The 12,251-nt window shown below is 45.7% G+C and overlaps 1 non-coding gene across 1 annotated transcript; it reads right to left on the bottom strand.

Moving 5' to 3' along the window:
* Positions 1-4,669: 4,669 nt before the first annotated feature.
* Positions 4,670-4,753, bottom strand: LOC123073186 (small nucleolar RNA snoR8a). The gene has a single exon (XR_006435639.1). It is a non-coding gene; the product is annotated as a small nucleolar RNA snoR8a (small nucleolar RNA).
* Between the last annotated feature and the right edge of the window lie 7,498 nt (positions 4,754-12,251).

Genomic DNA, 12,251 nt, shown 5'->3' with positions numbered 1-12,251 from the left:
TCTTCCTATCCATGTCCTGCACGTGCAGCAGAAACATAGGTTGAAATCTGGATAATTCATCCACAACACATAGTAGCACAAGGATGGCAATCGTGCAGATGCAAAATATGTGAGAGAGGAACTGACCAGCTACTCGCAGCGTTGCGGGAGCTCGGCCTCCAATTTGGGGAGTTCTCAAAACTGCACAACAATTGTCAGTCGTGGGATAGCAATAGCAATCATTACTTCTGGAGACATGGACAAAGCTGAAGTTTCCTATTTGTGTACTACAGCTGGCAAAGCATGGCCCAACAAGACCAAATCTTTTAAGCTCAGGACTACAACTCAATCACAAACAAAATACATGTTCTGAAATTACAGCCAAAGAAATGAGACTATTTAATAAATATTTGCAAATAAGCAGATCAGAACCAGTGCAAATGTGGGTTGTTGAGCTATATTTTAATCATGCAAATGAGTGCTCCCCTAAGCACACAAGAAATCATCGACTTCCACCATGACTGTAAATCCTATTTTATTTTCCCTTCGAAATAGAAAAATCATCGCAATCCTCTTCTAAATACAACACTACCCAGCGCAACTATATATAATAGGCACATACATCATCACAAGAGAAAATTATTCATCATACTTGACTGTGATATATCTATCGTGAGATGTTTTAGAAAAGGAGAAACTTGAGTATGAAATTGAAAATCCAACCAGTTTTAGTCAAAGTTTAACCATGCAATTGCAAGTGCTGTCCAACTCAAACATGGGGGTAGAGCGGGGTAGCTCACCAGGAGGAGAGAATGAAGCAGCCATCAGTGAGCTCGTCATCCCCAGCCGCCACAGCTCGCCATTCCAAGCGCTAGGGAGGAGGCACGGGCTTAGAGGGATGTTGGCCTTGCTCCTACACCTCCTCTGGCCGCTAGGAGGGATGTTGATGGCGGCGTCCCCAGACTCCTCCATAGCCAGTGTGTGGTTGTGGAGAAGGACCCCGAGGTGGACCGGCTATGGACGAAAGCACTGACAACATCTAAACAATTCTGGTTCCAAGTATCAAGTGTACAATCTACGTCAAGAGGAAAACATCTAAACATAAACATTCTAAAAGCAATGACAAACTCCATATATTTCTCTGAATTTTAATCTCCCGACTGCAATTAGCAAATGTCAAGATGTAGTATAGCAACACTGACCAGCCCCTTAATGTGAATTCCCATCTAAAAAATGGAGATGGTTCATAGACTTATAAAGCAATAGAAATCATCAAATGAGTGTACATGACAAAACTAAGATATGTACTGTGAGATCATGAACCCTACACAAACACCATCATGAACTTGCACCCCCCAACTAAAAAAGTTGTTATTTAAGATAGACTCTGAATTTTTACAACATCGTGAACTTGTACCGCAAGTTCAACAACCCTTCCCAACATCATGAACTTGCAACCTATGTGAACATAGAAGGTTCATAGAGAGATCATAATGTTTACATATGCTCTGAATTTTTCACCCATGTGAACATAGAAGGTTCATAGAGAGATCAGATAAGCATCAATAACAAAATTGAGACTGAGTTCAAGAAACCCTACACAAACAACACCATGAAGTCTGAACCTGCAACTAAAGTTCTTATTGTGACACACAACACCATCCATGTGTTCATATTCAGTACTCGCGCAAACCGACGACAACGGAAACCAACTGTATACTGAGCCACTCTCTCTTACAAGGATGGAACCGATTGCTAGTGCTGAACAACAGAGAAATATATTCCAAACTTAATGTTTTAGTCAAAGTTCATACAGATTACATAGCAAGTAATGCTTCTGGTGTCATAGAATTTTAAAGGCAAAATGATGTGCAGTCTCACTTAGATGTAATCTAGGACAAGTGATTTCAAGGCAAAATAAAAGCTACAGGGAACACTTGATAAGCACCTTTGATTGGGGTTCTCCTCCTTGAAGTTTTCCCGTCTTGCTGGTCGCAAAAGCGCCCAAGCTCATGGGCACAATCTTCGCTATGATGGGGCCCACCTTCAGGTTCGCATGGTGCTGGGCCAAGTTGGCGGGGTTGCTTATCACTGTAAAAAGTTCCAACACAGCGTCAAGTGGAGATGCAAAGCAAGCATAGGAACAGAAAAATGTAGTGTACAGACACAAATTAAAGCAGCATAAAGGAAGATATATAAGATGGTCCTGTCCTAATAATAACCCTCGTGTAAAACCCACGGACATCATCAACCCATCAAAGTTTACTATACAATATATCTCAGAGCATAAACATCAGGGAATCAGCACTACAGACCCATCAAAGTTTTCTTTATTCTAAGCAGTTGACAACAATCATGAATTCATCCTATCTATTATATCTCATAACACAAACAGCACAAAATCAGCCCTACACAATATGCAACATATTGTTCTATTTGATAGCTATTAACAAGTCAGGGATCCTATCAAACAAACATGGACTATTGCAAACCCCTGTAGCAACAGTAGCATAGAGTAGAAAAAGGGCCTAACTAGCACAACAGAATTACGAGAGAACAATTTCATTGACAAAAAGATGATTATCACAAGATTGTGATGGCCGGATAACTACCAACACATATCCAATAACTAAAGCATCCGCTTCTCGATGGTTGGCACCACAGTCGCCAACGACTCGATGGTCGGCACCATCTCAGATCAAGAGAGAGACCAAGGAATCACCTGAATAAAGAAAAAGGCAGCCACCACTGCCGCAGTTGCACATTTGTAGGACTGCTGGATAAGCTTGCCACATGTGGCGTGTATCAACTTCCCTCCCTCCAAGCCTGTGATTTCCCGGGTTTTCTCCACCTTGAGCTATCAGTCATGGTGTGTATCAACTGCACAGCATTTATCAGTCGTGAGATAACAAGAGCAAGTACTTCTGTAAACACGGACAAAGCAGAAATTTCCAATTTGTGTACTCAGCTGGCAAAGCATGGCCCAACAAGACCAAATAGCTCAGAACTACTAACTCATTTACAAACAAAATGCATGTTCTGAAATTCCAGCCAATGAAATGAGACTCAATTTATTATATATTTGCAAATAAGCAGATCAGAACCAATACAAATTTGGGTTGTTGAGCTATATTCTGATCATGTACATGCGTGCCCACTAACCTTACACGAAATCTTTGACTTCCACAATGACTATAAATCCTTTATTATTTTCCCTTCGCAATCAGAATCATCGCAGTACTCATCTAAAGACAACACTACCCAGCGCAACTATATATATATAATAGGCACATACATCATCACGAGAGATAGAAGTATTCATCATATTGACTGCGATATTTTAGAAATGGAACACGAGTTTGCTGGAACCAAAAAGTGCTGCATATTCATCAAGGTCGTAGAAATTGAACATCCAGCCAGTTTTAGTCAAAGTTCAACCATGCACATTCAGATTGAACCAAAAATTCATATGTCTGCAATTCCAAGTGTTGTCCGACTCAAATCTAGGGGTAGAAAGGAGTAGCTCACCAGGAGGGGAGGATGAAGCAGCCATCAGTGAGCTCGTCATGCCCAGCCGCCACGGCTCGTAATCCCCATCGCTGGAGAGGAGGCAGGGGCGAAGAGGGGTGTTGTCCTTGCTCCTTCCCCTCCTCTGGCTGCTAGGAGGATGTTACGTGCTCCATGGCTGCAGCTGCTGTGGAACTCCATGGCTGCTTCCCCCTCGACTCCACTGCTGGCGCGTGTTGTGGAGAAGGACCCCGAGGTGGACCGGCTGCAGAATTGACAACATCTAAACAATTCTGATTCCAAGTACGAAATGTAGAATAAGTTCAGCTACGTCAAGAGGAGAACATCTAAACATAAACATTCTGAAAGCAATGACAACTACGTATATTTTTCTGAATTTTAATCTCCTAACTGCAATTAGCAAATGTCAGACTTATAAAGCCAGAGAAATCATCTAAGAAGTGTATATGACAAAACTAAGATACGTGTTGTGAGATCAAGAACCGTACACAAACATCAACATGAACTTGCACCCCCCAAGTAATAAAGTTCTTATAAAGATAGACTATGAATGTTTACAACATCGTGAACTTGTACTGCGAGTTCAACATCCCTTCCAAACATCATCATCTTGCAACCTTCTATGTTTACATAGGCTCTGAAATTTTTCACCCATGTGAACTAGAATGTTCATAGAACTACGAGAGATCAGATGAGCATTAATAAGAAAACAGTGATATGTACTGTGAGCTCAAGAAACCATACACAAACAACACCATGAACTCTGAACCAGCACCTTAAGTTCTTATTGTGACACACGACACATCCATCTGTTCATATTCAGTAATCACACAAACCGACAACAACAAAAAACTTTACACTGAGCCACTCTCTCTTAAAAGGATGGAATCGCTTGATCATAAAGCATATGTATACTGAACTATCCGTGATCATGGCTAGGATGCGTACGGTGGTGATGATAAAGCATACGTATTTTGATCCAGAAGTGAACTCGGAATATGGTTGGTGATACAACAGAATGGTTGGCAAGGGAAGAAGATGCAAGTTAAGAGGAACAAGAAAGACATATATACAACAGAAAACTCGATTGCAACTTAGCGGTTACAACCAAGAAAGGTTAAGAAACCAGAACAGCAGATTGAACAGGAACGAATGGTTTATGGGTGCTCAGATTCTATGGGTGTATAGAAGTCGTTCACGAGGATATCCCATCTGTACGAGGAATGTTTAATAATCACTGCACAATTGCAACCAGCAGCAACAAGAGTAAATCATTTACCAAATCACACAAGCTTAAATACATTGAACTGGGAACACAAGTTTCAAGTCTTAGGGCTGGATACACAGTTCAAGTATGTTTCTCCATGTACAATTCACAGATGCATATCAGCTGGCTATGATAGGACATGACCTCTCCTCTCCTCTCTGGAGGAAGAAAGAAAGCTTCAGTTTTTTACTCACACCTAATGTGGTTCTGAAGAAAGATTCAGTTTTCTTCTCCATGTCACAACTTGATGCATACAGTAGAAATTCGTAAGCAAAAAAATTTAAGGACCAAACAACCAGATGCATATAAGCTAGCTACTCCCTCCATCCCATAATGTAAGAATTTGTTTTTACTCTACACTAGAATCAAAAAACGTCTTGCATTATTGGACGGAGGGAGTAGTATATATAGGAATTCTCCTCTCATATCATTTCCGAAGGAAAAAGTTTCAGTTTTCTTCTTGTCAGACCACGGCCAATGTGATGCAGCAAACAAATTCGCAGAGCATAGCGTGAGAGGGAGCAGAGAGATACCTTCCATAGCACGGCTGATGTGGTGTCGGAGGTCCATGTCCATGGAGATGATGCACACATCTGCTGGTGCGTGGTTGTCTTGCTGGGAGCAGAGAGAGAAAAAAGAGGAGGTGGCTGCCCCCTCGCTCCTACTCTCCCGGAGCAGAGGAGCTTGACGACGATGGCACTAGGGTGGGAGCAGCGGCTGACCTCCATGGTGATGAGAACACTAGCTGCGATGAAATGAAAGAAGTTTATTAGCATGCTGACCAGATGATGACGATCATTGATTGTAGTTGCCAAAATAAGAATAAAAGCAAAGGAAATTTCTACATGAAACTGGTTATATTCTTGTACTACTAGAAGATATTCTCTTGTTACAACTGCTGTGACTATCATGCTAATAACACAGTTGAACAGCTGCAGCAACTGCAATGGTTCTTGGTTCTAATGGAGAAGTGATTACAATTGCCTATTGCTGGCTGCTAGCATGTACTCCCTCTGTAAACTAATATAAGAGCGTTTAGATCGAGAACGGCGATAGAGAGCACGGGTGCGCGCGCTCCCGCTAAGTGGACCAATAGAGCAAGACCGGATTGGTGGGCCTCTTCAGGTAGACGTACACATGCAGATGAGCTTACTGTCGATACATACGGCTCGATCATGTACGTGACGGACGCAGTTCCGTCCAGACAACGGCGTACACATAATGGAGAAAAATAAATGCTGCCCACCCCCCGCCTCCAATGACCGAAAAAAAAAACCATCATTTCGAGTGATCTGCAGCGCCATCAACAAAGACGAGAGCTCATGGCGACGGCGGCAATGGACATCAGATCCGGTGGACAGGTATGGTTGGTAGTTCATCTTCTGCCAAGTACTAACTCTGAATCTTTTGCGGGAACCAACTTAGGGATGCCTGGGTGTTCTCGCAGGTTCCCCTTGCTGGATCTTGCAGGTGAGCCAGAGTCAGCTTCTGAATCGAGCATGGGAGATGTGGGCGACGCGCCGCTTACAATCCAGTTGGCCATGAACAACGGCTGCGAGCGCTGAGCTTGTCGGCGACCGATTCGCAACAATCAACGGGAAAAGACGACCCTCAAGCCGCCGGGTGGACAAAAAGGTACCGTCTGTTCCTCTTGTTCATGCTCAGCTATGAAACTAGTGCGCTAAGAGCCTAAGACATATCTGAACAATTTAGAACTTTGAAAGTAAAGCTGTACTTCCATGGTGCTCGCTTGTCAATACTACATTCTTCAGAAAAAAGAAGGCCGACGTCAGTTTGTATTTGTTCATGCTCAACTCTGAACCTAGTACGCTAAGGTATATCTGAACATTTTGGATCTCTGAATGTAAAACTGTACTTCCATGTTGGTCCAATTGCATTCTTAGTCAGAGGTATTTCATTCTTCATGATTTTAGAACTCTGAAAGTAAAGCTGTACATCCATGGTGCTCTCTTATCCAAAGTAAATTCTTGAGGAAAAATAAGCCAAACCTCAGTTTGTCTTTGTTGATGCTCAACTCTGAAGCTAGTACGCTAAGACATCTCTGAATAATTTAGATCTCTGACTGTAAAACTGTACTTCCATGTTGCTCACTGATGAATATTGCATTCTTCAGGAAAAAGAAGGCATCCATTTACAGTCAGAATTAATTCATTCTTAATGATGCAGGGTTCATATTGGGCGAGCCCCTATCGAGTGTGCACCTTGTGCTGGAAGAGTATGTGCCCTTGAAAAAAACATTAAGAGGATATGCAGAGAAGAAAACTGATACCCTAGTGGTACCATCTGTTGGATACAACTTTGATTCATTGGGAGAGCCATACGACCTTCACAACCTATATTTGTGGGAAATTGGATTCGAAATAAGATACGAAAAAAGTAGGCTCAACGTCAAGAGAACCAAATGTATGCAGGAGATAGTATGTGGATACTCGGTGGGTCCAAATTAAATTCATTGTCCCATTCCTGCAATTGTTTTGTGAAAATGCACTGAAACATTTGGTGATGAACTTGTACTTTCAGGGCAAACCAAAAAGAGGAAATACACGCACATGCCGCTGTGAGTGCCCTGCGTACATAACTGAGCACAGGCCATCACACAATCATGCTTTGATAGATAAATGTGGTGAAAAGGTGTACTGACCTTCACATAAAAATATCCATCTATATACAAGAGACCTTGTTAAACAACTTAGAGAGAACAATATCAACATTGAAAAAGTTTACAATATAATTGGTAGTTTCTTCGGTTCAATGAATAATGTGCCCTTGAGCTGTATGGAAGCAGCAAGCATCTCAAGTAGCACTGAATTTCTACTATTTCCCCTTTGTATCCTGACTGCTCGCTGCCAGCCCCCTGATATACATTATGTATTGTCAGCTTAGTAATATGTATTTGTCTGAACCCCTGAGCTGTCTAGATGCATTGTTTAAAACTAATTTTGTGCTGCTGTAACAAAGATCTCATATTAATCTTAGTGTGCTACTGATGACATGTTCATCTACTATCCATTAGTCAGGCATATATCTCCACTTATATGTCCTGTTTTCGTGTTAATTTTTCCTGAAATGTTGAACCATGATTCATCTATGCAAGTTGCAAGCATTTCAAGTATCACTGGATTTTCCCTATTTCCCCTTGTATCCTGACTGCTCACTGCCAGTGCCCTTAGCCAAAATATGTACCGTATTTGTCTAATGCCCTGAATGTGGATGTGTTGTTCAAAGCTAAGTTTCATGCTGCTGTAACAAAGGTCTCATATTAATCTTCGTGTGCTAATGATGACATGTTCTTCTACTATTCCCTAGAGTCAGTTGTATCTCCTATTTTTCCCGATTTTTTATCCTGAAAATTTTACTAAAATCACACGCATGATTTTTAATATAAATGTTATGCTTGACAATCAAGCCGGCACCGACAGCAGGGTGCAGACTCTCTTGTCTTCGGCCATGGGCGCGGACGCAGCACTGTACACATCTAGTTTGATTTTTGAAACCTTTCCACCCAGCAAAGCCTTGTAGTTCATACCCTGAGACTGTGAGCCGACCATCAAATCTGCCACTTTAAGTGAGCAAGCTTGGCACTTGCTCACAGGCTCGACAAAGAACTGCTTTGCCGCCGCTAGCCTCTGAATCACTCAATATGGCCGGGTGATTCCAAAAAGAAAAACCTTAATCTGGCCGAGATCCAGATGTCTGCTCCACTTTCAGTCGGCAGCTCTTTTCCTCATGTCAGTTAAGGTACCAACCACCCCGTCAGAGACAAACGCCCGTCTAAGCCCACCTCCGTTACACGTATGCTAATTCGTACCTTCACATATGCCGTACATGTACAACCGAATAACATATAATAAAGCGCACAGCCCACATCCCATAGCAGGTTCGATGGCTAGCGATACCAGGAGCGCACGCGCTCGTCCGCGCCTACCAATTTTCGCTTATCAGTCTCCCTTATCTTCTCCCTGGTTGTTCTCATCCATTCGTTTTGCATTCTCTTCTTTTTCTCCACCCCGACGGCCATGGCACGGTTACTAGCTTTGGGCAGCGACAAGATGGCTTGCGAGGCGAGGCGAGGCGTTGGTGCCGGCGATGCGAGGACGGCGGCGAGTTGCTGACGAGGGACGGCAGTCGCGCGAGGCTTTCTGCTGGAGATGAGGCCACCCGGGGAGCTACAGCCGGCCAAAGCGATGGTGCATCTGCCCATGGTTATTTTGCTGGAACCGATGGGTGCGGATGCTAGAATCTGGTCCATGCTGGAACCGGCGAGTTTTTTGCTACATCCGGTATTGGATTTTGCTACGACCGGTGGTAATTTTTGTTCGAACTGCAAGTGTTTCTTTGCTGGGGATATGCAATGGTTCGTTTTTTGCTGCATCCGACGGTGGATTTTGCTACGACGGGCGGTAATTTTTGTTCGAACCGGTGAGTGTTCTCTTTGCTGGATATATGCAATGGGATGCCTTTTTTGCTGCATCAGTTGTTGGATTTTGCTACGATCGGTGGTAAATTTTGTTGGAACCGGGAATGTTTTCTTTTGCTGGGCATATGTAACGAGATGTATTTTTTGGTTGCATTTGGCTTTGGATTTTGCTACCACCGATGGCATTTTTTGCTGGAAAGCGCCGACGAATTTTTTGGCTTTGGGTTTGCTGGAAGCAAAGTGCCCAAAATGCTTCAACAGGATTTGTTTTTTGATGAAGTCGGTGCAAAAAAAATGCTACCACCGGCTTTTTTGGTTGCAAGCCAAGCCGTCGCTGCCTTGATGCTCCAACCGGGAGCGGGCACCACCGGCGAGGAACGGTTGTGTGGCTGGCGTCCATGGCGCGACAAGCTACAATTGGGGGCAACGGCAATTTTTTGTTACAACCATCTTTGATGTTTTGCTACCACCGACGATGGAAATTACTGCGACAAACAGCGGCCAGGTCGCGAGGTGAGGAATCCTCAGCGGCGACGGGAGATGGCGAGCCTGGGCTGGCCGGCAAGCACACTGGGGCCGAGGATGAGAGCGGCGGCCGAGGGCGTGCACCGCGGCAGCCATGGTTTCGGTGATTTTTTTCGTATGAAAGGGACTACGCAAGGAGGTGAAAGAAACGTTGACCCAGATCTGACAGTGCCTAAGGATCAAATCTGACGGCTCTGAACCGACCGGCCGAAAAATTAGGCCGGTACGCCGACGCCTAGCACCGCCCTTTGGAGAAGGCACGCACGACCCCCGCGTCGCCCTCCCTGGCGACTCGGGGGGCGAAACCCTCTCACCGCCAGTCGGTCCTCCACTCCCTTACCTAGTCTCGCCGCCGCCAGAGGCGCTAGCCAGAAGCTCGGCAGGCTCCAGTGGCGGCGGCGGCGGGGCATTTTCGTCGGGTGGCACTTGGACGTGGGGCGGCTTGGATCTGGTGTGTGTCCGTGGCGGCATGGCTCTCTGGTTCCTGGCCTGCGGAGATGCAGTGGTGTGGCGCTCGGGGTCCAGGCCTGCGTGTCCGTTGTGGCGTGGTGCTCATGTTGGCGGCGACCGCACTGGGTGAATCAGCGGGCTCGGGCGGTTGCTACAGCAGGACCTCCCCCAGATCTGCCTGTCCTTGGCTTGCGACCCGCGGCAGTGCAGCTCATTGCGGAGGCCTGGCTGACGGCCCGTTCTGATCCTCTGTCGACCGGAGGCCAGCCAGCGGAGGTCCGACTGCGGCCAGTAGGTCCGGAAAAGCAGGATCGACAGCTGGTTTCTCATGGCAGCGATGGATACTACCATGGTCTTCCTTGCCACCAATGGTCCTGACCTGCACAACCAGGGCTTTTTGGCGCTCATGGCATGGAATGGGGCGTGCGTCGGACTCTCTGGGAGGTGGACCGCGGCGGCGAGGTGGTGCACATCCGTGCAGGCGGCGTCAAGGCATTGTTCGGATATGCTCGAATTGTTTCTTCAGGGTGAAAACCTATGTTCTGGCCTTGGTGGTTGTATCCAGTGACAACGACGCTTGAGTGTCGCTCCCTTCTTAAAGGCGTTGCTGCTGAAGAACCTCGTAGTCTATGTGGTGTCATGAGATGGTTGATGTGAATATGATTATTATTGTAGTTTGTCGATTAAGGATCTGATCGCCTTGCATTTTATTTTATTTTTTCTCGCCTATGCATAGCTTTGGTCTTATATGTCTTTGTTTTTTGCTGGCATGTTTTTTGTGTGCGTATGTTGGTGTTGGCTATGTGCGTCTTAGTTACGCAAAGGCCGGGTGTGTATTCTTTGAGTTTGTATCCTCTAGATGATTCTTTTTCAGCCAATAAAATTCACCCTTTGTCGGAAAAAAAAACTTAATTTTGGAGACAGGGGAAAGGAGTACATGGTGTGATCCAGGTTACTTCTCGAAGAGACAAGCAGCTGCTGCAAATCCTGATCCCAAGTCCCCAACCATCTCCTGAAATTGCAGTGCCAACTCGTATTATCAACCATTTTCTTAACGTATGGTGCATCCCACTTCATTATTGACATCAAACATGCCTGGATACTCATGTCGCAGGGGCAGTTGAACCACACCAAGCATCCTCCTAGAAATATATTTTTTTTAGAACGAAGGCTCAAGAAGAGCCCAACTTTAAATTAACAAAGCCATCAACCGGCCAGGATTACATCAACCGCCAACTTACAAAGACAGAACAAATAAACAGCTAAAAGGATACATAGTGATGTGCAAGCAGCTAATAGGCTTCCTGCCATCTACAAGCAAAGATGAAGAAACTGAAGAAAAGGCCAGCTTGAAGACAATGGAGCCCTCCACTGAGTGCAATCCATCCCGACGAGACACCAGCAAGCCTTGCAGAGATCCAACTAGCATGTAAGGGAACACTGACAGCTCCATAGACTCCGACCGAACCATTGACAACATCCTACATCTCCGAAGGGGCTCCCTAGCCCCTCGCCTGGCATGAGGCGCCGATCCGTCGGACAATGCAAACGCTCTCCCAAGAGCAAAGATGTACAACCGACGCCATTACCGCCCGTAAAGCCTGACCAGGGCACCACCAACTCGCGTCGCCGAGTTCCACAAAGGCAAACATGGCACTGGGGGGGGGGGGGCATCACTCAAGGAGAAGCAAAATGCACGGTGAGGCTGCTAATGACGGAGCAAACAATGGTGGGAAGCCACTGAACTTGGAGAAGAACCTCCAAGACACCACCAACTCCAACCATGTCGCTGCCGGCCGCCCACCAACCAGATCGAACTTGCCACCACCCCATGCTCAACCGAAGGCGGCACCTCCATGAAGGTGATGGCGCCGCGAGCGTCGCTGCCGCCCAATCCAGAGGGATTTGGGTTTTCACCCCGGTGCACGAGCAGGGGAGAGAGGCAGAAGGGGGAAAGGGGTCACCTTGATGGCGCCTACAAGTAGGAGACGGCGCCCTCAGGCGTCGCCGTCGTCGTGGCCGGCATAGCCAGCTATGGATTTCTCCAGGCCCCCCATCTCCCCC

The sequence above is a fragment of the Triticum aestivum genome, chromosome 3B, assembly GCF_018294505.1.
Source record: "Triticum aestivum cultivar Chinese Spring chromosome 3B, IWGSC CS RefSeq v2.1, whole genome shotgun sequence".
Taxonomy (NCBI): Eukaryota; Viridiplantae; Streptophyta; class Magnoliopsida; order Poales; family Poaceae; genus Triticum; species Triticum aestivum.
This window is presented reverse-complemented; position numbering and strand designations above follow the sequence as displayed.